The sequence below is a fragment of the Capricornis sumatraensis genome, chromosome 6 (assembly GCF_032405125.1).
Source record: "Capricornis sumatraensis isolate serow.1 chromosome 6, serow.2, whole genome shotgun sequence".
Classification (NCBI taxonomy): Eukaryota; Metazoa; Chordata; class Mammalia; order Artiodactyla; family Bovidae; genus Capricornis; species Capricornis sumatraensis.
Window position 1 is genome coordinate 104,255,643 of NC_091074.1, and position 12,729 is coordinate 104,268,371.

Sequence of the window (12,729 nt, forward strand, 5' to 3'; positions counted from 1 at the left end):
TCAAGAGGCTTTTTAGTTCCTCTTCACTTTCTGCCATAAGGGTGGTGTCATCTGCATATCAGAGGTTATTGATATTTCTCCGGGCAATCTTGATTCCAGCTTGTGTTTTTTCCAGTCCAGTGTTTCTCATGATGTACTCTGTATATAAGTTAAATAAGCAGGGTGACAATATACAGCCTTGACGTACTCCTTTTCCTATTTGGAACCAGTCTGTTGTTCGATGTCCAGTTCTAACTGTTGCTTCCTGACCTGCATACAGATTTCTCAAGAGGCAGGTTAGGTGGTCTGGTATTCCCATCTCTTGAAGAATTTTCCACAGTTTCTTGTGATCCACACAGTCAAAGGCTTTGGCATGGTCAATAAAGCAGAAATAGTAGGAAAGATATTGCATCAGAGTGTCGTATCAGATCTTATTCAATTAGACTATACATCTTGTTTATGTTTGGCTTTTTAAATAATATTCTAAACTTTAAAAATAGGAGGAAAGCTAACTGCAATGTTATTATGGAATCGTGGAATAGTAAAGGACATTATGGGAAATTAAAGAAATAAGAATAAAGTATGGAGTTTAGTTAATAATTATGTTCCAGTGTGTGTTCGTTAATTGTGATAAAAGGTACCATAGTGATATAAGATGTTAATAATAGGGGAAGCTGGATGTGAAGATTATGGAAAGTCTCCATAGTATCTTTGCAACGTTTTTGTAAACCTAAATCTATTCTAAAACTTTAAATTTTATTTAAATTTAAAATATATATAGGAGGAAATAACTATTATCTCAACCTCAGACAAATCACAGCTTTGGCATAAGTCTAGTATTCAGGCCGCATGACTGCAGCTAAGCATCAGCCACTAAGGGATATCAGTTGAGTCCCAGGTTATGTTATTTTCAGCGACAGAGAGAAAAGTTCAAACTGCAAATCAAAATACTTAAAAAATATAAAGTACGGAACTAATAAGACAGCAAGGTTTAGATTTTGGTTGTGGAAAATATGAAGTCGTTCAATGTTCTCGAGTAAAGAGGCGATACAGTGAGAACAACAGTTGAGAGATTTGTTCTGTGAGCAGTCTGCAAAATGGATTGAAGCCGAAGAGAGACTGAAGTAGGGCTATCAGTGAAGAGGCGATAATTGGCAGGTGAAACAAAAGGATTAAGACTAAACCCCTAAAGTGAAACTTAGGGCAAAAGTTTCAAGCACTGTTATTCTTAGTGCCGCATACAACCTCTTCTAGGCACCTGGGGACAAGCAGAGTGTATTGTGCAGATGGCTATATCCGACGATCTTAGCCTTGTTCCATTAGATATCTGAAATCATAGAACCCCTTTCCTTGTCCCAGGTCCACGGTTCTTAGTCTTTGTCAGGTCTGTGTGTTGTCACCTCTGCTTGTCCTGCATCAGCTCAGTACTTGTTTGATAGTCAAACCTGAGTCAATGCTCCTTTTTTATTTTTAACCCATCCCAACGGATTTTTGAGAAACCTATATGCAGGTCAGGAAGCAACAGTTAGAACTGGGCATGGAACAGATTGGTTCCAAATAGGAAAAGGAGTACATCAAGGCTATATATTGTCACCCTGCTTATTAACTTCTATGCAGAGTACATCATGAGAAACTCTGGGCTGGAAGAAGCACAAGCTGGAATCAAGATTGCCAGGAGAAATACCAATAACCTCTGATATGCAGATGACACCACCCTTATGGCAGAAAGTGAAGAGGAATTAAAAAGCCTCTTGATGAAAGTGAAAGAGGAGAGGGAAAAGGCTGGCTTAAAGCTCAACATTCAGAAAACGAAGATCATGGCATCCGGTCCCATCCCTTCATGGGAAATAGATAGGGAAACAGTGGAAACAGTGTCAGAATTTATTTTGGGGGGCTCCAAAATCACTGCAGATGATGACTGCAGCCATGAAATTAAAAGACGCTTACTCTTTGGAAGGCAAGCTATGACCAACCTAGACAGCATATTCAAAAGCAGAGACATTACTTTGCCAACAAATGTCTGTCTAGTCAAGGCTATGGTTTTTCAAGTGGTCATGTGTGGATGTGAGAGTTGGACTCTGAAGAAAGCTGAGCACCAAAGAATTGATGCTTTTGAAGTGTGGTGTTGGAGAAGACTCTTGAGGGTCCCTTGGATTGCAAAGAGATCCAACCAGTCCATTCTGAAGGAGATCAGCCCTGGGTGTTCTTTGGAAGGAATGATGCTAAAGCTGAAACTCCAGTACTTTGGCCACCTCATGTGAAGAGTTGACTCATTGGAAAAGACTGATGCTGGGAAGGATCGAGGGCAGGAGGAGAAGGGGGCGACAGAGGATGAGATGGCTGGATGGCATCACCAACTCAATGGACGTGAGTTTGAGTGAACTCCGGGAGATGGTGATGGACAGGGAGGCCTGGCGTGCTGCGAGTCATGGGTCGCAAAGAGTCGGACATGACTAAGCGACTGAACTGAACGGATTTTTAAAAACGTTTCATCAGGAAAGGATTCAAATTTTATAGAAAACTTGCAAGAATAAAGAGTACACTGATAGACTCTTGTTACATCTACTGTTAAATATTTCTCTCTCTAGGGATATATGAATATACATAAATGTATGCACATTTAACATTTTTAACTACTGGAGGATAACTTGCATACAGACTTTAGTCCTATTTCATTGTATGTTTCCTAAGAATTAGGACATTCTTTTACAAACCACGGTATAGCTGTCAACTCTGGTATGTTCACTCAGTCACTGTTTGTTGATTTGAACTGAATGACGGGAACACCCATCATCCTAGTCTGACCTTTCCCATCTCTGAGTCATGGGAGTGAAAAATTCAGTTTTATTTGAATTTCAGGTTTGGGTCTTTTAGAGTATCACAGAATCATATTTTTCAGATTAGTTTTTAATTTCATTGTTTATGGGTTTGACTCAGTTGTTCAGCTATTCTGAAAACGTCTTTGTGAGAGAGTACTACTGAAAGCAATAATGGCAAACACTAACCTAGCATTCATTACTGTCAGGCACTGTTCTAACACATTTAATCCTCACAACAACCCTAAAGGGACATACCATGGTATGATTGTCTCCACTTTATACATGGGGAAATGCAGGCACAGAAGTTGAAGAATTTACCCAGAAACAAACAGCTCGTAGAGGGGCAAAATCAAGATTTGAACCCAGGCTCTCATATCTCTTTCTTAATAGTTAATATAAATGTGCGTCTGTTAATCTAAATGTATGTCTCTCTCTCTGTGTCTGTGTGTATGTGTGCGTGTTTAGCCTTCTTACATTTCACAGTGTCTTCTCTAAAGAGGATCCCACACTATTTCTTGTTATTGATTGCTTTTCATTGTGTCGTGTTCCCCTAGGAGAGATGCATTCATTATCTTGATGTGTTTATTTTTCAGCTGAGGCGAAGGTGACTGGTCCCAGGAGCCCAGAAGAATGGACTCAGAGGAGGCTGTTTACATGAGGTTCTCCCACTCACCAGCTGTTGAGAGTCTATGGATGAAGAGCAGGATCTTATTACTTCAATGGAAGCCTGTGACCATGATCCCAGCCACCAGTAGCCAAGAGGACTTGGTACAGTGCGGCTGCCTAATAAATGATTCATCAGAAGCATTTGATACAAATGTGTTGCAGCAGCATCTTCAAATTTTGTGTTGCCTTCTTAACTAGGCTTGTGTTTGTTCAGAGATCCCCACTGCCTCTCACTTCCGTGCCAGTACTGACCTGAAGGCTGGATCCACAGTGGATTCTTGTCCTGCAGGCTGGCTCTGTTTGACTGCTATTTATAAAGCCAGTGTAGGTTAGTAACTATTTATTGAGTGCCAGTTCCATGGCAATTGTTAGTGCTTTACAAACATTTAATCCTCATGCAAACCCTGTTGCACGAGGTTGTACCTGTTATCTCCATTCTGCCCTCGAGCAAATGGAGGCTCAGAGAGGTTGGACGCTGTGTACAAAGTCACACAGTTGGCAGAGTAAGGGCTCAAATTGAGAGAAATCTAAAGCCCCTTCGCTGTAACACGCTGCTTTTCTTCACTGCTGCAGAGATCATTAGTGCTGCCCTCCTGCATGTTCTCACTGGCATTCTTCTCATAAATGAGGTGGGGATGGCCGTGTGCGTGATGGCAAGTGTCTGAGAGGGAGGGTCAGGAGGCTTTAGAGGCACTGAAGAATCGCAGAATTATTCTCTAGGAAAAATAACACAATGCTCTTTTAGATCAGAGGTTGATAAACTATGCCTGGTAAGTCAAATCGGCTCCCAACCTCTTGTAGCAAATTGAGTTTTATGGGAACACAGCCACGCCCAATCCTTTATGTACTGCCCAAGGCTGCTTACTCTCTACAATGGCCGAGTTGCATAGTTGTGACAGAGGCCATATGGCCCTTGAAGCCTAAAATACTGATGCTCTGGGCCTTTCTAGAAAAGTTTGCTGACACCTGTTTTACATGACTGGGGAAGAGAGCCAATAGTTCTTGTTAGCACCAAAGTATTTTTTTTTTTCCATTTGATGGAAAAACAAAGATTTGTACTACTAAGGTCATCACTGGTGGCGGTTGGAGTAGGCGAGAGGGTTGATGGCTATAGGGACTGAACCAGGGAAGGTTAAAGGACAGGGAGGAAAAGGCAGGTCTGGGCCTCTGGGTCCTCAGCCCAGACTCATCCCACTCATGTCCTTCCTGTTTCACCTGCCAAATCAAGTTTCCTGAAATAACTCTGCTCATAAACTTTTAAGTGGCTTCCCACATTCCAACATCCCAACCTGGAATGTAGAGATCATAACAATCTGACCCCTATGAATCCCTCTCTCCATCCCTTTTATTCTTTTTTTAATCATGAGCCAGTCATGCCAAATTTGAGTTTATATTTCAAAGCCAGTGGACTTGTCTTTGATTTACTTTTATATAAGCAGAAAAGTAAACATATAATACTTGTGGGTGATAATGGGAAACCAGGCTGAGCTTTCACACCTGGTGTTTCACCTAAAAGTTATAAACAAGAATATATAAATGTTTCAGTTATTAATACTTTTCTACAAAAGACATTATCCAGTTGTTTAGAAAAAATATTCAAACCAAGGTTTTGTTTTTAAATTGTATTATCATAAACTTTCTCCCACATTGCTGTGTATTTTTTATAAAGATAATTTTTCATGGCTGCAGAATATTTCATCTCTTAATGTTCCTAAGTTTTTGTAATGTTGCACAGGTATCTGGGCATTGAAGGGTGACTTTTCCGTTTGTTCTAACTCCTATCTCCATTCTCTCCAGTTGTTCCTCTCATAATTTTTCACCTTTGGTCAGGCTGTTTCCTCAGCTTGGGAAGGATCCTTGTGTCTTTTCCTGTCTGCTTAAATCCTAACCTTACAGCTTATGTCCGGTCACCTTCTGTCTTGGATCTCCTCTGGCTAGGGGAGAGTTCAACTTGACCTTCAGAATGAGGGATAGATTTCAAGAGACTCATGTCTCTAGAAAATGCTGACATAGTGCCATCTGAACTTGACTGCAATGGCACTAGCAGTATTAAAGGGCTCAGAAGCCTCAGAAATCCTTATTCCCTGGTGCTGTACGCAGGAGAATGGTTTATTGTAGAAAAGAATAACAGTGGACATATATTATGTGCTTTCTATATGTCAGGCATGATCATAAGCCCTTTATATACATTGTAATTTCTCTTCATGACAACCCTTTCACTTGGGTACTGTTAATACTTTCATTGGAAGGACTGATGCTGAGGCTGAAACTCCAATATTTTGGCCACCTCATGCAAAAAGATGACTCATTGGAAAAGACCCTGATGCTGGGAGGGATTGGGGGCAGGAGGAGAAGGGGACGACCGAGAATGAGATGGCTGGATGGCATCACCGACTCGATGCACATGAGTTTGGGTGAACTCCAGGAGCTGGTGGTGGACAGGGAGGCCTGGCGTGCTGCGATTCATGGGGTCGCAAAGAGTCGGACAAGACTGAGCGACTGAACTGAACTGAATACTCTCATTGTTCAAATACGAACACTGGGGTACAGACAGGTTAAGAAATCACCCAAGGCCATAGCACTGGTAAGTGGGAAGCTTGGCATTGATTGACTGGCACCAGACAGTCTGGTATCAGAGTCTGGGTGCTTAGCCAATGAAATACAAGTGCTACCAACACACGATGGCCCTTTCTCTCTCTAGTCTCAATCACCCAGGCTCAATCAGGTCCACAACCATCTTCAGAGTATATGCAGAGGGAGGGGGCTGTTCTTACTAGGAGCAGTGAGCCTGTTCTTCTGTGTTGGAGAGACCATGCTGGGGGATAGCATCCTTTCACAAAGAGGAGGTCAACAGGCAGGTAAACTTGCTAAGTCCTTGGTCATCCTCTGAACATAATAGCTCAGTTCAGTTCGTTCAGTCACTCAGTTGTGAACTGCAGCACGCCAGGCCTCCCTGTCCATCACCAACTCCTGGAGTCTACCAAAACTCATGTCCATTGTGTCGGTGATGCCATCCAACCATCTTGTCCTCTGTCGTCCTCTTGTCCTCCTGCCCCCGATCTTCCCCAGCATTAGGGTCTTTTCAAATGAGTCAACTCTTTGCATCAGGTAGCCAAAGTATTGGAGTTTCAGCTTCAACATCAGCCCTTCCAATGAATATTGAGGACTGATTTCCTTTAGGATGGACTGGTTGGGTCTCCTTGCAGTCCAAGGGACTCTCAAGAGTCTTCTCCAATACCACAGTTCAAAAGCATCAATTCTTCAGTGTTCAGCTTTCTTTATAGTCCAACTCTCACATCCATACATGACTACTGGAAAAACCATAGCCTTGGCTAGACGAATCTTTGTCGGCAAAGTAATGTCTCTGCTTTTTAATATGCTGTCTAGGTCGGTCATAACTCCTCCCAAGGAGTAAGCGTCTTTTAATTTCATGGTTGCAGTCACCATCTGCAGTGATTTTGGAGTCCAGAAAAATAAAGTCAGCCATTGTTTCCTCATCTATTTGCCAAGAAGTGATGGGACAAGATGCCATGATCTTAGTTTTCTGAATGGAGCTTTAAGCCAACTTTTTCACTTTCCTCCATCAAGAGGCTCTTAGGTTCTTCTTCACTTTCTGCCATAAGGTGGTGTCATCTGCATATCTGAGGTTATTGATATTTCTCCTGGCAATCTTGATTCCAGCTTGTGCTTCTTCCAGCCCAGCATTTCTCATGATGTACTCTGCATATAAGTTCAATAAGCAGGATGACAATATACAGCCTTGATGTACTCCTTTTCCTATTTGGAACCAGTCTGTTGTTCCATGTCCAGTCCTAACTGTTGCTTCCTGACCTGCATACAGGTTTCTCAAGAGGCAGGTCAGGTGGTCTGGTATTCCCATCTCTTTCAGAATTTTCCACAGTTTCTTGTGATCCACACAGTCAAAGGCTTTGGGATAGTCAATAAAGCGAAATAGATGTTTTTCTGGAACTCTCTTGCTTTTTCAATGATCCAGCAGATGTTGGCAATTTGATCTCTGGTTCTTCTGCCTTTTCTAAAACACTGAAATCAGATTGATTACATTCTTTGCAGCCAAAGATGGAGAAGCTCTATACAGTCAGCAAAAACAAGACTGGGAGCTGACTGTGGCTCAGTTCATGAACTCCTTATTGCCAAATCAGACTGAAATTGAAGAAAGTGGGAAAACCACCATTCAAGTATGACCTAAATCAAATCCCTTATGACTATCCAGTGGAAGTGAAAATAGATATAAGGGACTAGATCTGATAGACAGAGTGCCTGATGAACTATGGATGGAGGTTCATGACATTGTAGAGGAGATAGGGAGCAAGACCATCCCCAAGAAAAAGAAATGCAAAAAAGCAAAATGGCTGTCTGAGGAGGCCTTACAAATAGCTGTGAAAAGAAGAGAGGTGAAAGGCAAAGGAGAAAAGGAAAGATATACCCTTTTGAATGCAGAGTTCCAAAGGATAGCAGGGAGAGAGATAAGAAAGCCTTCCTCAGCGATCAATGCAAAGAAACAGAGGATAACAACAGAATGCGAAAGGCTAGCGATCTCTTCAAGAAAATTAGAGATACCAGGGGCACATTTCATGCAAAGATGGGCTCAATAAAGGACAGAAATGGTATGGACCTAACAGAAGCAGAAGATATTAAGAAGAGGTGGCAAGAATACAAAGATCTGTACAAAAAAGATCTTTAGGACCCAGACAAACACTCAGCTAGAGCCAGACATCCTGGAATGTGAAGTCAAGTGGGCCTTAGGAAGCATCACTACGAACAAAGCTAGTGGAGGTGATGGAATTCCAGTTGAGCTATTTCAAATCCTAAAAGATGATGCTGTGAAAGTGCTGCACTCAGTATGCCAGCAAATTTGGAAAACTCAGCAGTGGCCACAGGACTGGAAAAGGTCAGTTTTCATTCCAATCCCAAAGAAAGGCAATGCCAAAGAATGCTCAAACTACCGCACAATTGCACTCATCTCACAAGCTAGTAAAGTAATGCTCAAAATTATCCAAGCCAGGCTTCAGCAATAAATGAACCATGAACATGATAAGTGAGGGGCATTTCCAGAGCCAAGGCAGGATGTGATGGAAACACCTGTTTCTTCCAGACCTCACTTTTCTCAGTGTTCCAGGGGCCTAGCATAAAACAGGCATTCCGTTCATCAATAAGGGATTGTGACATAGTAACATCATAATGGCTACAGATTAGTTAACTCCTCCTCTCATGCCCTCTCCCAGGAAGGAGTGGCACCTCTTGCAATAGATCTTGTAAGAGTGGAGGTGGGGAAAAGAGATTCAGAGTGCATTCCAAAGGTGAGTACAATTGCAGAGCAGAGTCAGGAAGGAGATGCATAGTTATTGGCCTCTAGTCTGAAGAGTGAAAGAGCCTCAGGGTTCAGAAAGATGTTAAAGGCTATCTCTGCCAGTTGTCTTTCCAGTGCCTGATCCCCCTAGGACAGCTCTGAGAAGCAAATGCCCAGCTTTTGCTTGAATACCTCCATTGATGGGGACCTCCCTACCAAACAAAAATCCATCCCAGCTCTGTATGGCTCTGTTAGAAAACTGAACTTTTTGTTGAGTGGAAATCTATCTTCTTGTAGCTTCAGCAAAACTGGGTCTAATTCTATCTGTCAGAGGCTAGAGAACAAGCCAGCTTTCTCTTAAACACAACAGCCCTAGAGAGACGTGATGTAAATGAACCTGTCCTCCCTGAGCTTTTCCTCTCCAGGCTAAATACTCACCAGTGCTTGAGTTGTGTCTCTTCTCACATGATTTCCAGGCCCATCGTCAGATTTGTGTCCTCTGATTGCTTCCCACTTTGCGTACAGCTCTCCGAGTATGGCACTCCACAGAGCACCAGCTCACGTCAGAACAGAACCATCCTTTCCCTGCTATGAAAACCTCTAGAATCAGAAACCAGTACTCTTGAGTCCCAAGGGGTTCCAGGGCTTTTGGATGAATTTATTTCTGGTTAGAAGGGGGCAGCAAAAAAAAAAAAAAAAAAAGAATGAGTTAGATGTCTGTGGTTGGGAAGAGATGATAAAAGCTAATGGCTAATTTTTTTTTTGAATGCTTATTAAATATCAGACACTGTGCTTAAAACAACAGGAATTCTCTCATTCAATCCATTCAGCCACTCTAATTGGTGGCACTGTTATGATGACCATTTCACAGCTGAAGAAACTGAGGCTTAGAGAAGCTCAGGATTTTCCAAGGCTATGTGGTGTATGCCAAGACTCAGGCCAGATATTAAGAGGGAGTAAGGGGTAAGGGGTAAAGGTTTGGCTTCAACAAAAGGCAGCATCTGGCCAGTGATTATGCTTCAGAAAAGGTTTGACAGTGAAAAGTGGTTAGGGGTGAGCACAGGACTTCTAAGGGCCCAGAGATCGAGAGGGAGAATGTCACACCAGGGTGGTACAGAAGGATATGATGTACAGGGGAGTAATAGTAGTAACAGCTATCATTTACTAAATGTGTACAAAGTCAGACGTTTTGCATACATAATCTCCTCTAATCCTCACAACAACCCTAACTAGGAATTACCGCCATTATGATCGCTATGTTACAGAAGAGGAAATTGAGGCTTATTGAGGTTAAATGACTCATCAAAGACTACACAGCTGGTAAGTGGCAGTTCGAGGATTAAAGTTCAGACAGTTGACTCCAGGGTGATGCCCTGTACTGACTCCCAAAGGGAAAGCCTGTTGGCAAGAAACTTAAGGGAAGACATTTTCTCTCCCAAGAGATGGGGGTTCCCAGAACTTACAAGAGAACTCAGGGCTGCTGGCAATGCCTGACAAAACAGAATAGGTGTTCTGGAAGAGACAATTTTGCCAGATGCTTTAAATCACTAGTGCCAATACTGAGGCTATCCTAAATTGATGTTTAGTCGGAAAGGTGGTCCTGGAGGCCCAGGAACCTCATTCAAATGAATATCCATGACCAGATATGCTATCTCAGAATCAGAAACCCAAGTGTTGAAAAGTCATCTGTTTTTGTGCTTTTGTAGTTCCCTTTTTCCGTTTTTTAAAAAAACAATTTGCTTTCACTCAGTTTAATGGTGACCAAACTTTAGTGTGCATCGCACTCATCCAGAGGACTTGTTAAAACACTGAACACTGGACCTCAGCCCCTGGAGATTCTGGTTTAGTAGGTCTGGGGATGAAGCCTGAGAATCTGTATTACTAACAAATTACCAGGTAGTGCTGATTCAGCTGGTCTGGGGATTATACTTAAGAACAAGGGCTTTGGTTTATTAGAAAAGCTACTTTTGAAATTATCTAAACTGACTTGGCTGTAAAGAGGCAAAGGACTTGCCCATGGGCCAGAAGCAGAGGGAGGGGGTTGGGGTGCAGACAGTGCTCAGCTAGGTGAGTGACTGCTGTATGGGCTGCGGAAGACAGAAGTCACAGCTCGGAGAGACTAGCTGTTTACAGATGAGAATGATGGAGAAGCAGAAGGTCCAGGAAGCTGGGCAGCGGAGCCAGACTGGCCAGAGATAGAGATCTGGCGAGGGCAGAAGTCAAATGGGGTAGCAGTCTTGTCAAAAGCTGCAGGCTCTTGGCAGGGCTGCAGGGAAAGAACTAAAGGAGCGGGGAGGCAAGGGGCCAGGAGTGAGCTCTGGGATATGGCCTGGGACAGAATCTGGTGATCACATTTCAGCTGTGGCTAACCGTCTCTAAAGCCTCCCCCTGTGGTTAAGCCCATCAGACCCAGAGTACCCAGAAGTTGCTCTTTTATAGTAGTGAGCTGAAGTTCTTGCAGCAAGAGAACTAGACAGTGCTAAATGCTGTTTCTTCTTCCCTTAGCGGTGGGTCCCACGGTGCAGGCAGGGTCAGGGCTAGGGAGCTCAGTCTGACCTCTGATGTTCTTCAGTCTCTAGGCTGCATTTCTCCCTCTGGGAAACTGACTCAGCTGCAGCACATGCGCACTGCGGAGAATGGCCTGCGTCGCTGCAGCAGTGTGCTAGCTGCTGGGTAGCTGGCTGTTCTCATCTCTCCTCATGGAACTGGGCAGCTTGGAGAGCAGGCTCCTTTCCCTTGGTACCAAGAGAAGGAGCAGCATCTCTGCAAGACTCATGTGACTGCTTTCAAATACAGTAGCAAAACTGCACATAGGCCCTTTCTGGACCCTGGCCTCCAAAAACAACCCGCTTAGCCTAAACTGGTTCTTTTCATCCCATTTCTTGTATGTGTCTGTCCAGTTACATCTCTGCAAGACTGCATGCGACTGCTTTCAGATATAGGAGCAAAACTGTGCACATGGGCCCTCTCCGGACCCTGGCCTTCAAAAACAACCCACTTAGCCTGAACTGGTTCTTGTCATCCCATTTCTTGTATGTGTCTGTCCAGTTAAAAAAGAGTTTAGCGAATGCATACTAGATGGCAGGCCCTGTGCTGGGGATACATACAGATATGGGTAAAAGAAATCTCAACTCACAAGTATAGTTGAGGAGATCATCTACAGAGATAATTACAGCCTTGTAGGATAAATGTTATTTCTGAAACAGAGCTTATGCCCTCTTAGGACCTTTGTATTTGCTGTTTCTTCTATCTAGAATACTCTTCTCCAGATATTTGTATGCTTACTCTTTCACTCACATCACTTGGGTCACTCCTGAGAGAGGCCTTCCCCGACCCTCCTACCGAAAATGGAGCCCACACAATTCTGAGCCCATTTATCCTATGTAATTTTTCTCTGTGAAACTTTAATCTCCTCATATATGTGTGTGTGTGTATAGATGTATATATTTTATGTTTTTATGTTTGTATATAAAGTGCCTAGTCACTGCTGATTTTCAGTGCGTAGAATTGGGACCTAACAGGTATGCAATATATTTTTTCCTTTTGTTCATTCACCATACGTGGTTATCCAGTTGAACTTTCCTGAGCCTCTCCAGTCATCGAAATGGAAGATGAGGCTTGTCTGCTTGGGGAAGGACATTTCCAAGCCTGTCTTCCCACCTTTTCTAGTTTCTACTGTCCTTAGTCCAGACGGAACAGGTTCTAGATTCCCACCAATAACCATAAATACTGAACATTAACTACATACTGGGCACTTCCAATACGTTATTTAATCTTCACAATGCTCTGCAAAGTCAGCATTATTTCTCGTGTTTCACCAAAGATGAAACAGGCTCAGGGAGCGTATTCGTTTGCTGAAAGTCAGAGACAGCAAGGTTTCAGGGTCCTCTCTGGGAAAGGTCTCCCAGGCTTCCCAGTCACCCAAGTTTCTGTCACGTTTCTACAAGGCTTTCCCCA